We start from the raw sequence: 15,743 nt of genomic DNA on the forward strand, positions 1-15,743 counted from the left end.
TAAAAAATAATTAAACGAAGTCCACTTTTTATGCAGACCAAACAAGCAGACCAAAGAACTATTGACATGGGTTTGACCTTAATCCCCCTCATAGCTTTCTGATCAGAGTGAGATATTAGAATTCAGAAGAAGCCATATAATTTATCATCATTTATGAATTATAAGGCTTCTTATGTTTGTTTATAAGAAACTAACATTCATCTATTTAGATTTGTTTCAGTTTTAACTGCAGGTCCTTCTGTTGTTTGGTTTCCAGCTGTTTATTCTTTTTCTTTAATCAGTAGTATGTTAAATGTGTAAAATTATGGTTGATGGTAAAAATAAAAAGTCTGGAACGTATAGAAGGATGATGACTGATGACATAATATCGACATATTAACATATGATATAAAAACGTTTTATCGTTGCAGTCTGTTGTAAATACACTAATAGACTGAGTTGAATTATTTAGCGCATGTAAATATTTGCTGAAGTCATTTGGATTCAGTTCCAGCTGCTGATGCTTCTCAGATAAGCGACGTTTCAATAACGACTCTCCTCATTTCATCTGGCAGTGCAAAAAACTCTGTAGTCCTCTGTGTATATTTCCGTGTCAAATAGAAGACAAACCTGAATTATCCATACAAGTGGTTGGATTTTGCTCACTTGTCGCCTCCTTCACATTATGCCGTTTCGGCTGACATGTCCCTCAGCTGGTGCGTGTGGGCAGGTAGGTGGCTGGCTGGAACAGGCCTAACGGGTCAAAACTGTGAGTTTCCTGGCAATTAGCCTTTCATTTCTAGATTGATTTGTCTGTGGTATGAACTCGGTGCCGAGGTGTCAGACGTCTGCCAGAGTCTGGAGGCTGAAGCAAATGGTCCTGTGGGGTTTAACGTCTCTGTTTGAGCTAACACCTCGGCAGCTACGGTTATTATTACGACGGGTTATTAGCTGTCTGCCTCCCGTCCCCTGATGTGTGTGTCGTTTTTTGCGGTTTGTGAATAACAATATATTCCCCGTTCTCCCTCGTATTTTTGCAAAGCACTCATTGTAGCTGCTGCATGAACGTCTTGATTAAGAATTCAACAAACCTTCAGTTGATGTTGCTGAATGTTTGCTGGTGTTTAATATACCGTCACGTTGATAAACTTCAAAACATTATGGCTGAGAAGAGGATCTTTTTATGTGGCGATTTGCATTATTCCTCAATTCCAACCTGAAGTTGAACTTGCTGTAAGTCTTTGAACGTTTCACATAAAAATACATTTACATGCTGTAACCTGTTTTGTGGACGTGAAAAAGTCATTTGTAACAAGCAAAATCCGTCATGGCTGGAAAGTCTTACCATAAATGCACGGAGCACCACCTACTGTCTCAGAAAGTCAATCAGTACGTTCTTTGCAGCCTGCTTTTGGCAGCTGTCCCGACAGCCAGCAGGGTTCGGCTTTACAGCTATTTTGCATGCATTATGGGGATTAATATAGGAGAAGCTGGCTAGAGAAGTGTGGAGTTGTGGTGCTTCACAAATTCCCCAACTGAGCAACCTGAAGGCTGGCTGGGCTTGCTCTGGGCTTCAGCGAACAGGACCCCAACATGTGTCATTTGGGGCTAAGCAGTTGCATGCTGGTAGCAGTTGCATCCTAGTAGCTGACTCTACTTTGCTGTTTGCAAAGGTTTCATATATTACAGTGGAGGCATTTTGACCATGGCAGTTTTATTGAGATTTACGCTCTCTCTAAATAAAATTACATTCAAGTTGGGGTTTGGACGTCGACTGGAGCATTGCAGCAGCTGGATTATTTTCTTTTTCTGCTATCTTGTTGTAAAGTCGCGTTATGTTCTTGATGGCCTCGTTTTCTCATCTGAGCAGCATGGTGCGTTCATGATGCGCGAGTTGCTTTTTGCCCAGCGTGATGAGCATTATGGACAATTTTTTTCAACTGCTTTCTCATTGTTGGTAATTTGCAGGGCTATTCCACCCTGGGCAGATTGGTTAATTGTCTGGATAAAGGTTCGTAACCATAGGATGATGGTCCTCAACTGGGTTTTTTTGGAAAATAATACAAATAAGAAATTTGACACTTTTCGTCTCCAAGGTTGTTGCTGATAAATTTCTTTCTTGCTTCAGTTTATTTCACAGGACTGTTATTACAATACTATTTTTCCTATGACTATAATATTTGAATTTTATTACTTACTACTGCTGTTTACCAGCTTTTTCTCCTTAATCCCTTTGGATCCCTTTAAAATTCTAAACATGCTGTTTATAATTATTACCACAGATGCTGGACCGTCGGGTTCTATCTGCTCATGGCGAACAAAGGAGCCTCAACTTGTTCAAATATTCACACATTCCCTGTAACTATTAATAAAACGTCTGCACCTCATGCTAAAGCAATTGGCTTTAAGCGATTTGAACGCCTTGCTCATCAATGCAATCTTTTTAACTAAATGTTTCGTTTATGGTTTAGTTTATGGCACCATAAACTAAATCTAGTTTAGTTTAGCCACAGTCAGACAGGCAGCCTGTCTGACTGTGGTATTTTATTTCCAAAAATCTTTTATTTCCAACAGAGTTCATGCAGCTAATGTTGAACAAGTTAACATGTCCTCTCCGGATCCCAACCTTCAAAACACCCATGAGGTCTTCTCCCTCCCCAGTTCGTTTTTAATTAACTACTTATCCTTATGACATATGGTGAAAGAGAGTTTTATTAATTATCACCTTCGAAGAGGCACTTGCCACTTGCTGGGTGAGACATCAAAGTGCAGGAAGCGTACTTGGCAAATGTTATTGTTGACTGTGGATAGTTCATGATTATCAACACCAATGTTGTGAAGAATTATCCTTTCACGCTACTGTAGGTACAGTTGAAAGCAGACATGTATACAAACTTTAGGAAAAGACTCATAGCCTTTTTGTCTCTGACATTGAATCAGTCTGAACGTTTCCTGTTTAAAGTCAGTTTAACTGTTAAGTTTTGCCAAAAATAAGTAGCATTTGTGAAATTCAAAAGTAATTTATAAAATATGGTCATAATTTCAAAACACTTTCAACTCAGGCTCTTTTTGAATCACAAGACACGTCTTCCAAAATTACATTTGGAAACAGCTTGGCTTGTTAGGTCACTTTCGGAGTAACGGCCTCTTACTCTCCCAGTGGCTTTGTGGCCCAGGCGAGTACAGGACTTGTTTCACTTTCAATAATGACACTTTTCTCCAGTACCAGCCTGGAGAAAAGGCCAGTGTAAGATCATTTAATTTTTTATACACACAACTCGCATCAGAACACAAAAATCCACAGGGCAACAAAAACAATCATCTATCCTAACAATAAAATGACTGGACATTTCCATGTACTAAGCAGTAACGACACCTTTGCTGCTTTAACTCAACTCTAGTTTGTTTGTCTACAAAGTCTGGTTCATTTTGGGAGGTGTGAATGCGGAATTAAACTCTGATGCAGGAAAAACAACTCTGGTCCGTCTTAAAACATAGGTCTCAGTTTGATTAAAGTGAACTCTGGCCACCTAAAAGAGGGAACTTTTAGGACAGTTAAAAGTTCCCTCTTTTAGCAGCGTAAATGACGCTGTCTTCATGTCCAGACAGCGTCATTTACACAGTGTATGTAAATATATGGTTTCTACTGCTTATGTGCATGTGACTCTTTCTTGTTCTTCTGGAGGTAATTGTGGAATGAAAAGTGTGGCGCAGGCTACAAGCCTCCCTCGGGGAAGGGATTTACTTCACGTTATCAGACATTGTCTGCAGTAATTCAGATTGATGAAAGATAAAAATAAGACCTGATTGTACGGGATGATGGACAGCTGTATCACAGATTAATCTAGCCGTCCCCCGACCCAGCTGAATTGACAGCCGCGGCCCAGACGGGTCTCTATTTCAGACTCTGGTTGGTATTCTCCCTCCGTCATGCATGTTAGTCAGATGTCAGCTCTCGGTGCTCCCCTATGTAAGCGAGTGAAGCTTGTGAAATGATAAAAAAAGGACTGATATTAGTCTGAGCAGGACGGATGAGAATTTCAACAGTGTCAACTTTGCACAGGCTGATCTGCAGATGTACGCACAGTTGCAGGATTTCTATGGACATGCTCAAACAGTCGGCCCTTGTCGAAATGGAAATGGAGTAAAGTAAACTCACTGCACTCAATATACACACATTAATACGCAGACATTGTGTCAAATATGGTGAAATATGTTTGCCTCTCTCTTCACAAACTCTAGGACGTTGGTTTCCCAACAGGAATTTCGATGACACACGTGTGCTTTGGCCACTTACTTACCGACATGTTCTGTTAGACGTTGTTTATTAATTTGATTGCTGGAATAATGATGTCACAATGTTCAGTTTCAATCCATTGGAAACTGTTTGATCCGGAGCTTCATCGCTCGTCAGATTGTTCTTAAGCGCAAGACAAAGAACCAAACATTTCTTCTGATTCGTTGACTGGTGCCAACGACCTTGAAAAGCAGCACATCAAAGACGGCGTGTTCTCATTTAAGGTAGAGATGCACTGAGAAATTCAAATAATTACTGCCTGAAGCAGCAGAAACATAAAGTTTGGATGCTTTTTTTGATTGCAAAATGTACATACAGGCTTCTTAGGTAGTGGAGAGAAAAAAAAAACCCAATTCCGACAACAAGTAAGAGATATTTCCATAAAATAATGAGGTGGGAACCAAGTAAAGACACAAAAGGCAGAGCGGTGGAGTGCAGAGGTTTACCAAAAAGATAAACAGTGGAGCAAGAACTGACAACCTGACATGGGGAACCAGAAAGAGCAAACTGAAGAATCAGTAAAACAGGGTTAAGAGCAACTGAAGAAATAGTAATGAGGAATGAAAAACAGGAGCTACATGTGTACTGGGGTAGAGGTGGTAAAAAAACAAGAGGAATCAGAGGGATTAATCAGGGAAAGTGGATGCAGCTGAGAAGGAATGCAGGCAGGGGAGAGATGAGACTACTGGAAGCAGTTGGGAAGGAAGAGCGAAGGTAAATAAAGCAAAGAAATAAAAAAAGGGGAAATGAGCCCAAAACGAAAAAATAAAACGGGAAGAAACAAACTCAGAGAATAATCAGGGAGAACAAATAAACAAAAGCAAGGTGTAAACTAAAATGGTAAGACGGTGAGGGGCTTTTTCTGTCAGTGAGGAAAAAAATCTGAGAGTTTTACAGCCAGCAGTAGAATATACAAAAACACACAAACATCCATATAGAACGTTTTTATTATTATTATTATTATTATTATTATTATTATTATTATTGTTGTGCTTTTGCACTCAAACTATTTTCATTGTCATCAATCTCCCAATTAGTCCCATAACAGTGGATATATAAACTTGATATCTGGCTATCTCATTTCATAACTTTTTTTTTATTTTTATCAACAGATATATTTACATTTATACTGTTCACAATCCCCCTCTGTTTTACGCAAGGGGGGTGGGTTGCCAGTTGGGCTCGTTTTCATAGAGCCGGTTGTTTCTTTCGAAAGATCTGGCAACGTCGGCGGTCAGTCGGTGGGATTCCTCGGAATTTTGTCTTTTTTTCTGAACTTTTCGCTCGAAAATTTGACATTTTTCTGCAAAGAAAAAAGACAGAAGAAATCCACACAAAGCTGTAAGGCTTTTTTTTTTTTCTTCAACTGACACAAATACCTTTTAGGGTTTAGCATTGCGGTGATAGGGAACGTCTGAACCATAGGGCGTCACGGGTTGCAGTGGTAGATCTGGTGCCCTGCATACAGAGACTGGAGCACTGGAGCCGTGTTGGGTTCCACCTCAGCCGCATGTCTTTCTCTCCCCATTTCCTGCTTGGTAACTGCCTATAGACAGCAAGGGTTAAACAAAAATGTTAAACTTTTTTTTTTTTTTTTTTTTTACAGCAACTTCTATCTCACACACATAGAACTAGGCTACCTCTGTTCCTTAATGGGAGCAATTAATAACTGCTGGAGGCATGAAGGCTCAAGCAAAAATATTTTAAACGCTGTTTTCACATCTTTTTATATCACAGTTGTTAAAGGGGAAAACATGAAACGGGTCACAAGATTTAAACCGTTCATCTCGAAGCAGAAAGAGTAATAGGTTAGCGAAGCAAGGGAATGAAAACACTTGTACAAAAGGTACTAATGCAGACCGTTATTTATGAATATTTATGATCCGTGTCCCACAGCCCAAAAAATATATATATCTGTTATCTCAGCAACATTCAGCTATAAAACCTATCCAGATGAGAGAAGGTCTGTGTTTTCTTTACTGAAAGCTTCAGGGTTATTATTGAACCCAGCAGTTATTCTGTCCTCATTTTGTTTTATGAATGATTTTAGGAGGATACTATCTGGGGAAAAGATCAGTGAGCAAATACCAGGAACAGTCATAGCTGCACTTTTTTTTTAATACTTGTTTTCATTTTAACATCTGGTTGTGTTGGTTTCATACCGACAACATTTCCAGTCCATGTTTAAGAATCATTCTCAGCACTCCGGCCGCAAACTTTGAAGGACTATTTTTAACGTTTCACATACTAAAATCCAGGTCATTTGTTGGTTGACACACTAAAACAATTTCTTTATTTTCTTTTCAGCATCTTTGATGTCTTCTATCTTTCCGTCACAGTGTTTGTTGGATCAGTGTTTCTGGCTTTTATTCCCAGCTTGATTAGTTGGTGTTATAGACATTGTGAGGTCAGCAGTTGGTCTGATTTCCATTAAAATTGAGTTTAAAAAATGCATTGCTCTGTACTCTGCGATGACAGCCCCATGATGTGAACCATCAGTGCCTTCTCATCTCATCTCCTCTGTGTTATTGGTTGCTTTATGTTACATGTTTTTTTTTTTCTCATGCATTTTCTGATGTGACTCAGAATTTCCTGGTGACCTTGCAGTTTGACAGATACAAAAAGAAATGATTACGTTAATGTAACACGGTGTGGTTAATGGCAAAAGGCTTGTTACTTTCTATGGTAACAGCAGATAGTACTACTGGTACCAGTATCATCTGCTGCATTACAGAACAAGAACTCATTTGATGTAGTTAGTGAAAGCAGATAGCTGGTCTTAGATGGTGCAACTTTTTGGACAAAGATTGATTTAAATTTTCATTTTACTGCAACACCACACTGACTGTTAAATACACACAAGGAGATTATGAATGTAGCACGTTTTACCTACTCTTAAATGTTTGAAGACACTTTATAGAATTGACGTAAAGGCAAGGTGAGGCGTAATATTGTTTTTACTTCACTGTTTTAATTTTCAGAATTGGTAATCTTAGCATTTTCTCGTGACGACTGAACAAAAAGGGGTGGTGAGAGTTTTAATGTTATGATTTGACTCCATCACAACCACAGCAGTGCAGCAAGATTTCATGGCTTAAAATCTAGCAATATCAAAGCATCATTTCTTATCAAAATATAGTCTGTCACCATGTCCTTATTTGGTAAGTGAAATGTGTGCCTTTTTTGTTGTTCCCAGATATGCGGCGGGTGCGCTTAAAGCTTGCGAACCTGTTTTACGAGACTCTTATTTTGAAGTAAGAGAGGGTTCTCCATTAGATCCAAAACCAACAGGATTATTTTTAGTCAGAAAGCAATAAATAAACTGAAATCAGGGTCTCCCCCATAAAACTTCCTAAGCCCGGTTGCTAGGGGTGCTGGGGCTTTCATCAAGCTGGCCGCTATGTTTTTGAGTTAATATTAATACCTAAACACCAATTATGAAGTCTTAAAAAAAGGCAATGATTAAAAAAAACAACTAAAATAAATAAACAATGCTAAGCCTGGTGGGGGCACAAGTAAAGCCTGGTGGCCCACCAGAATAATAATACACTGGGGGAAACCCTGGAAATATTTGTACATATTTTTTAAGTTTTTGAAAACTTAAAAAAAGTTTTCAAAAACGTTTTCAAAAGTTTTTGAAGGTTTTTTTGACTTTCCAAAAAATCTTCTCGGTTACATTACATTACACTGGTAAGGTAACCCAGAGTTACTGAATGTGTTACATGGCAAATCAGGAAAGTTGTTTTTGTAATTTTTTGATGAATGTGATTATATGTCCTATATAGCCTTAATATGATGGTTGTGAAACTTTTAGGCTGATTAAATGAAATAGCAGAAAGTAAAGTATTTATACCAAAAGATTAAACAATCACAAAGCACATTTCACAGAAGTCCACAGTAACTAACACTAGCATTAGCATTGCATTATTATGGTGCAAATACAATGCCTATAAAAAGCATCCACTCCCACTGCCTTAACAGATGGGGGATTTTGGACCCCATGAGCTTACACTGAGCCGTGTGCACTCCTACAAGGTTTTATTTCTGTGTGGTTTCGGAAACTGTGGGTCTGATGGAACATCCGCCCTGGAAGGCTTGTAAAAGTAGGTGAAACAAATGCAGTAAAATATTTTGAAATGTTAGCTTCCATCTGCCAGAGAACTTTTATTTTCCAGCAAGACAACGACCCGAAGCATCCACCTAAAGCTACATAGGGATGGATTGAAGATAACAAGGTGGACGTTCTGGATAGGTCCAGTCAAAGCCCATACCTCAATCCAATGGGGAATTTGTGGCATGGCTTAAAATGGGCTTTTCCCAGCTGATCCCCACGCGGCCTGACAGAGCTGGAGCAGTTTAGCAGGAAGAATTTAGTGAAACTGCAGCGCCCAGGTGAGCAGCCTGACCGAGACCGATCCACACAGACCCTCTGGGAGTGAATATTTATGAAGTCACCTATTTTATGTAAAATATTTTTATTTAATTGGCATTATTTTGTAGAAATCAACTTTTACGTTGACAGTGAAGATTTTTTGTTTGTTTGTTTGTTTTGTTTTTACTAATTTTATTGCCCATGATTGTTTCAAAATGTGAATAAAACTGTTTCAGGCACTGTGCATATGAAGTATAGAAGTTGTAAGTAACTTTATATCTTTTTTCTTTCAGGGGGTTGCAAGTCTGCCTTCACTATCTGGAAATAATTTTCTGCTGCAAACAAAATATTTGAATTCAAAATAGATTCATAGGCCTGAAAAAAACTGAGTGATTCATCTCTTTCAGGGATTTATTTCAATTTAGAAAGCTTTGCTGGGAATTTAAAATGCTACGGATTTGAACACATTGTCATCCATATAACGAGGAGATCTTTTTGCCTTCTCTTATTATTATCTACCGAAAAGGATGTTTTGGAGTGATGACCACTCTGAAAACTCACTGCTAATATGCTTAGATCTCAAGAAGACGTTGCTTCATGATCTTCTTTCTTCCTTATAACATATATTTTACGGCGTAACATTTTTCATCTAATGAATGTCTTTACTTGGCTTTCCTTTTACTTCACTGTCATGTAACGATGTTGTTGTAGAAAACCCGGAGCAGAATGGTGATAAATAAGGATTTAATGAACAGTTGAAGTTGACGCGAGAAAACAGGCTGGTGACAGCAGCAACGAATCCGAGCGTGGAGTAAATGAACCGAGGAGAAAAACCTCTGAAGAGTTTGATTACTTAATGCCACACAGGTGAGGAAATTAACAGCTGTTGGAAAGCAGGAAGTAATGGAGGAAAGAAAAACACAGCTAATTGACCGAACATGCAAAAATACGGTGACAAAATTAACCAAGCTAAGCTCAGAGTCATAAACTGCAACATGTAAACTATGAATATCACTGTATGTGCAAAAAGAACTTAATTTCAACATTCGGTAGTTTTGTATTTTTCTGTTTTCTCAAACCCGAAATAGACATAGTTGAAGAGAGTTAAGTTCTGTTTTTTTTTTTTGGTTTTATATTCACTTATATGTCGTGTTGCCTGATCTGTGACAACCAATGGAAGCCAGCCAGTCGCAGTGCATCTCTTCCTTAATTGGATTTGTCTCGTGTGATAAAATCTGCATTTTTGTGCAAGGTGCCTAGCAAGGAACTGGAGGAAGTCCTGCAAACCTTTTGGAAAGGCAGCTCAAGCTGGACTGCTGCATAGGGTTGCCACCTTTCAGAAATCAAAATAAGGAACGCCCACAAAAATTGTACTCCAATCAGAGTAACATACCTTCAACACGTTTATACTTGAGTAGATTTACTTAAGCTTTAATGAAGTAGGTGTAAAATGTATTTGGTAAAAATCTACTCAAGTACTGAGTAAATGATCATAACATCTGATTTAATATTCAAAATGTGTATTATTACCATCTGGAAAAATCTGGAAAAAATAGTATTACCAAAATATTTATACAAATAAAGAGTTAGGTTTGGAGGCTGGTTCTACACCAAATGTACCATGTGTGTATTCAGTAATTTTTTGTGGGGAGCACTTAAAAAAAGAATGAAACAAAAAAAAAAAAAAAACAGAGCAATATATTTCATCATTTAATATTCTGAGCCAAAGAGCCACTTGTGTCTCCAGATTCAGGTTGCAGATCCTGATCTAGCCGATGCAAATGGAAAATGTGATCCTGTCTTCATACAGAAGCTAAAAGTGTAGAATTCAATTTTTTTTTTATTATTGGCAATTGTTAAAGTAAAATTGTGAAGGTTAAAAATATCTACCACTCAATATCAAAAAAATACATTGATGTAGTATAATTTCTTCAGTTCCCCTGCTGGCCCCCGTCTAGAACCGCCCCTGGGCTGCAGGTCTGTGTCTGGTGTAATCTTGGTTAGCATGTTTTTTCTTCATTGATAGGAAGTCAAGTTACCCAAACTGGTAAACCACGTTAATAAAATAATAGTTACATAACACATTAAATGACAGCTGAATAATTATTCATAAAATGCATCAATATTTCTAAATAAAACATACAGAAAATCCTAACAAACCGTTTTAAAGTAGGAAATATTTAGTTATGTACTGTTAGTCTATTTGCATGATTTGTTCTTTAAATTGCCATTCATATTACTTGGGCAGATACTATTATTTGTTAAATAAATTATCATCCAAACTCAACATCTAAGCAAATAATCAAACCATAATAGTCGTTTAAAAATGCAATAAGAAACTGAATCAATAATAAAAAGTTCTGTACCGTATCAGCCTCAGGAGATGATTGAGGGATAAAGAGATGCGAACGGGTCTGCAGTTTCTCTCCTGATCTATTGTCTGATATCAATCACATCACACAGCAGCACACGATGGACACATTTTTTAAATAATTGCCTGTTTAGCAATTATTTAAATTGCAGACATTGTTCAGCCTGGAATGTGCATCTTTCCACTCACGTCTGTGTATTTCTGCCAGAGTTCTTACTTCTAAGGACCTCGGAGTATCCGGTTGAGGACATTTAAAAGATGCAGGTTGATAGCAACTCACCGCGGCTGCGCAGTGTCCGTCTCTAGGCAACAGCGTAGGACCGTAGCGTTCTGAGGGGCTGGGATTGGTCCTTTATCTCCTGCCACGACAATTTGGCTCACTTTAATATTCCCTGTGCTTTATTTTGGTCATTATTATTACACTTAGTGTTGATATATATGTGATAGGCGTGTCTATTGGACATTTATAGAAATACGGAACACGGCATTTATAAGCCAGATACGGGACGGGTGACAACCCTACAGCTGCAGTAGATCTGGTCAAATGTGTTGGTACTATTATATCATCGCCTTCCTAAAAATAAGGGCTTATGTCATTTTTTTGGCTAAAAGTTATTTTGAAAAAAATTTGAAAGAAATTTAATTTAACCTCTATTTTGCCAAAAGATGATTTAGGCAAAAAAAAAACTTTTGGTAAAAAATCCATCCATCCATCTTCTTTCACCCTTGTCCCTCAGTGGGGTGGGTTGCTGGTGCCTATCTCCAGCTAACGTTCCGGGCGAGAGGCGGGGTACACCCTGGACAGGTCGCCAGTCTGCCGCAGGGCAACACAGAGACACACAGGACACACAACCATGTACACACACACTCACACCTAGGGGTAATTTAGACAGACCAATTAACCTAACAGTCATGTTTTTGGACTGTGGGAGGAAACCGGAGTACCCAGAGAAAACCCACGCATGCACAGGGAGAACATGCAAACTCCATGCAGAAAGACCGGGGCCGGGAATCGAACCCAGAACCTTCTTGCTGCAAGGCAACAGCTCTACCAATTGCGCCACTGTGCAGCCCTTGGTAAAAAAAATGTCTTGGGCTATTATTTTAGGAAGGTCCCCTTCCTCTCAGCAAATGTGCTGCCATTGTCGACATGTGCTGAGTGTGGCTACGTTCGGTGGCTGATGTTTTCACCCCCATGCAGCCACTGCTTTTCTCTCTCTCATTAATGCTAAGGAAACATCCTTAAGGAGGCTTGAGCCTGAATCCCAAACTTCACTTAACATTCTACAGGACCTGTAAGCAGTGACGGATGAGGCGTCTCATTGAAATAAACATCATACTGCATTTACTATAGTCCCTGCCACTCTAATGCTAGTTGCTCCAGAGACAACGCAATGTGCTGCAATAAATCTTAACATTTCAAACATGTTCTCAGTTTGATAGAAACAGTTTTCCTTTTACTTCAGAGCGCATCCATCGTCTGACGCGCGGCGCATCGCCTCCGTGTGCTGCAGAACGAGGACCATCTGTTTTATATTCCTACCTATCACCGATTTCCCTTTGAGTTGTGTTGACTGGCACACATTTGTGAGCCTCGCAAACCTATCAAATATCTCGAGAAGGTCTCTGTCGAGACGTGAGATGTTCTGGGATGTGGCAAATTATCTCCTTTCACAAAGGACGCCCGAAACTCACTTGTCAGCAGAGGCACGTTTCTTGTTCTCATTGTGACAGGATAAGCAAAAAAAGAAAGATATGGTGGTTTATGTCATCCTGCGCCTGGCCTGACAGCCAGACATCTGAGCTCTTAGACAAAGCTGGAAGCTGCGAGGAAATCTGAGTGGCAAGCTGAGTGTTATCGAAACGGTTTTTGGTTAATTCATCGGCCGCAGCATATCCTGATATTTACTCACTTTAATGCATAGTGTGGTATATAACCTCTGAGAGTGGATTTGTTTAAAAGATAAATGACTCTGTACTCGTTTAGCTCTTTATCAAGTCCAAGAGCTCATTGTGCATTACTCTGCTGTCGTCAGGTGACCCGTGCTGTCAGATGAGTAACTTTAACATTTATGGGCAAACAGCAATTTTGTTTACTGGGTTGTATAAACCTTATATGGGGGGGGACTGATTGTGACCGTGTCATGGTGAACCTTCAACCTTCATTCAGAATGAAGGTTGAATTCAACCTTCATTCAGAATGAAGGTTGAATGCCAAAACATCATGAGGGAACCAAGGTCAAAAAATAAAGTGTGGCTGGCCGTCCTGCATCATGATCAGAATGGTCATCTTACCAGGACATGCGTTATACAGTTATTTTTTTAAAAATCTAATTATCATTATTTTGTGGAAATCAGTTTTCACTTTGACCTTACAGTTTTTTTTTCGTTGTCCAATTTGTTGCTCATGACTGATTTGAAAAAGCAATAAAAGGGCAAAACGTTCAAGGCTCAGGGTTAGCTTTAGGGTTAGGACTTGAATACTTTTTTATATAGACTTGTACCTATTTGTCAGATAAATATGACAAAGTTACTTTTTTAATTATTCAACGACGTGCCTCGCCACCAAATCGTGAGTCCTGATCATCGAGGATCTAAACTCCACAGCTCTCATCGGAAGTCATGCGTCTGTTAGGAAGGAACTCAGCTCTGCACCTCGCCCTTCGAAGTCTGCTGGCTCTTTCATGCATGACTCGAGAAAACCAGAACAAAAGTCTCAGCTTAATCCTGCACAGGTGTAATCCTGTTTATCGTTCTCCACCTGCAAGGACAGCGGAAAACAAAGTCTTTCTTTAATTTTGCCGCTCTGCATCGTGATGTATGGCAGCGTTCAGTGAGGCGAGGAAGACAACAAATAAAGTTGCTCTGGTTTAGTAATGCAAATACTGGCATCAAGCTCTGCACTTTTAAAGCATTGACCTGGTTGTCAGCGTTGATTTTCATTAGGACTGTACCGCACTAAATTTGCTGAGTGTTGAAAACTCAGGGCAGGGTCACGCTTGGCAGGTGACTTTGACCTTTGTAACTTGATGCTGATTGGCTACAAAATCTGCCCTGGCAGCAGTAACTTGGCTTTTTACCTCACGGTCTCTGTCCTGGCCTGTGAGCGTCAGCAATGCGGAGCGGCGTACTTGTGGGCGGCATGCCGTATTTTGTTTTCATCCCCCGAAAGCAGCAGTAAGAAAAGTTGAGTGAAAGAGGAGAGTCCAATTATTGTCTCTTCAAACTGTGATGCAGCTTGCTGTGTTTAACTGTGAGTTAGTCCGCGTAATTGGTTGTAGCTGCCAGGTGCTTAGAACACTTTTAGCTGGAAAATATTAAAAAATAAATTGAATCGCTGCTTCTTCCCACATTTCCATAGGAAAAAAAACCACATTTGTGAAGTTCTTGTTGTGACACAAGTTTTCTTATATATTTCCAGAGAATAATTTATCCAAGAGTTGAATCTAAGAATAAATTTCTGCCTTTGTTTCTGAACACTAAGCAGGTGATTATCTTGAACTTTTTCCCATTTAGTCATTTTAGTAGCAAGCAAGGCTATGGGATATATTACACTTGTAGAATAACATGAAACAGATTTTTTTTAAAAAAGAAAAAAAGACATGTTTAAAATTAAGCAAAATTCGAAAACGTTTGAGATGAATAAAATAAAATGCTTAGGAAATGTAACCAGTGAGAAATGGCTGAGTTTTGCCTTCGGAGACGCGGGAGGCAGAATAACTTCCTCCAGGAAACTCCTCTGGTTCCACAGCACGTTCCCGAAGTGGGAGCACACCTGTATTCTCACGGCGCTTATAAATTATTCATATCTTGTGTGTCGCTCTGTCATTGTTTCAAATGCTGTCACACAAATGCCTTAAAAAGGATGGAGGATTCTTCCTTTCCTGTGGAACCAAAGGTTAGCTAAGTGTCAGCCTAAGCCTCTTCATTAGCCGACTCTGTCAATACACCGGGTCACCGTCGAGCTACGAATAAGCAAAATCCAACGAGAAGCTGTTCATTTTTTCTCACTTTAAAATCTACTGTCTGATCTGCGCTGGCGGTCGGTGATGGCAGCGGTTCTTTGGACGGCACACAAACTGCTGGATTTTCTTGGCCAAATTGTCTCACAATGAAAAGTTGTCTAACAAGTTCACTCGGATTTACTATGAAGCAGAATATACTTTGTAATCTCTTTTAGATAAGAATCTGCACCTGGTAATTTATTATTTAAATGTTCACTTCATCATGTTTTTGGTCTCTAGTGCTACTAAGTTGCTGTTAGGATGTTTATTTTATCAGGCGTTCTGGTGTCTCTACAACTGTTTCAGTCAGTGAACAGGTTGTAAAGCTACTGTACAAAATGTTGATGCTGAAGCATCATTTACCAAAAGTCTGAGATAAAGTAATGTAAGAGGTTTATTCATTAATTCCCTCTGAAATTGGATTTTAGAAGACCCTTCTATATATATATATATATATATATATATATATATATATATATATATATATATATATATATATGTCCGGTGCTTTCTCTTTTGTTACCATGCTTTATATTACTCTGTTTGATAGGCCGGCTGTGGTCACATGACGTGCCCCAAAGCTTGGCCACACAGCGAGGATTAGCTGTGCCGTGGATGTGCGCAGCACAGCCTGCCTCCTGTTTTAACCCAGGTGGTGAATCCGTTTAACCCCGCCCCGCCTCTTTTTCCTCCTAGCAAGTCTATAAAACTAAAACCAGT

General features: G+C 39.2%; 1 protein-coding gene and 1 long non-coding RNA gene across 5 annotated transcripts in view; one reads left to right on the forward strand and one right to left on the reverse strand.

Moving 5' to 3' along the window:
- The window catches only part of opcml (opioid binding protein/cell adhesion molecule-like), a 285,958-nt gene that overhangs the window by 192,073 nt on the left and 78,142 nt on the right, over positions 1-15,743 (forward strand). The window lies entirely within an intron of this gene.
- LOC103459915 (uncharacterized) lies at positions 5,208-11,249 on the reverse strand. The gene is made up of 3 exons (XR_532829.2): positions 11,015-11,249; positions 5,656-5,822; positions 5,208-5,579 (listed from the first exon to the last, which is right to left on the reverse strand). It is a non-coding gene; the product is annotated as an uncharacterized LOC103459915 (long non-coding RNA).

Source organism: Poecilia reticulata, chromosome 14 (genome assembly GCF_904066995.2).
Source record: "Poecilia reticulata chromosome 14, P_reticulata-male-v2, whole genome shotgun sequence".
In the NCBI taxonomy this organism is placed as follows: Eukaryota; Metazoa; Chordata; class Actinopteri; order Cyprinodontiformes; family Poeciliidae; genus Poecilia; species Poecilia reticulata.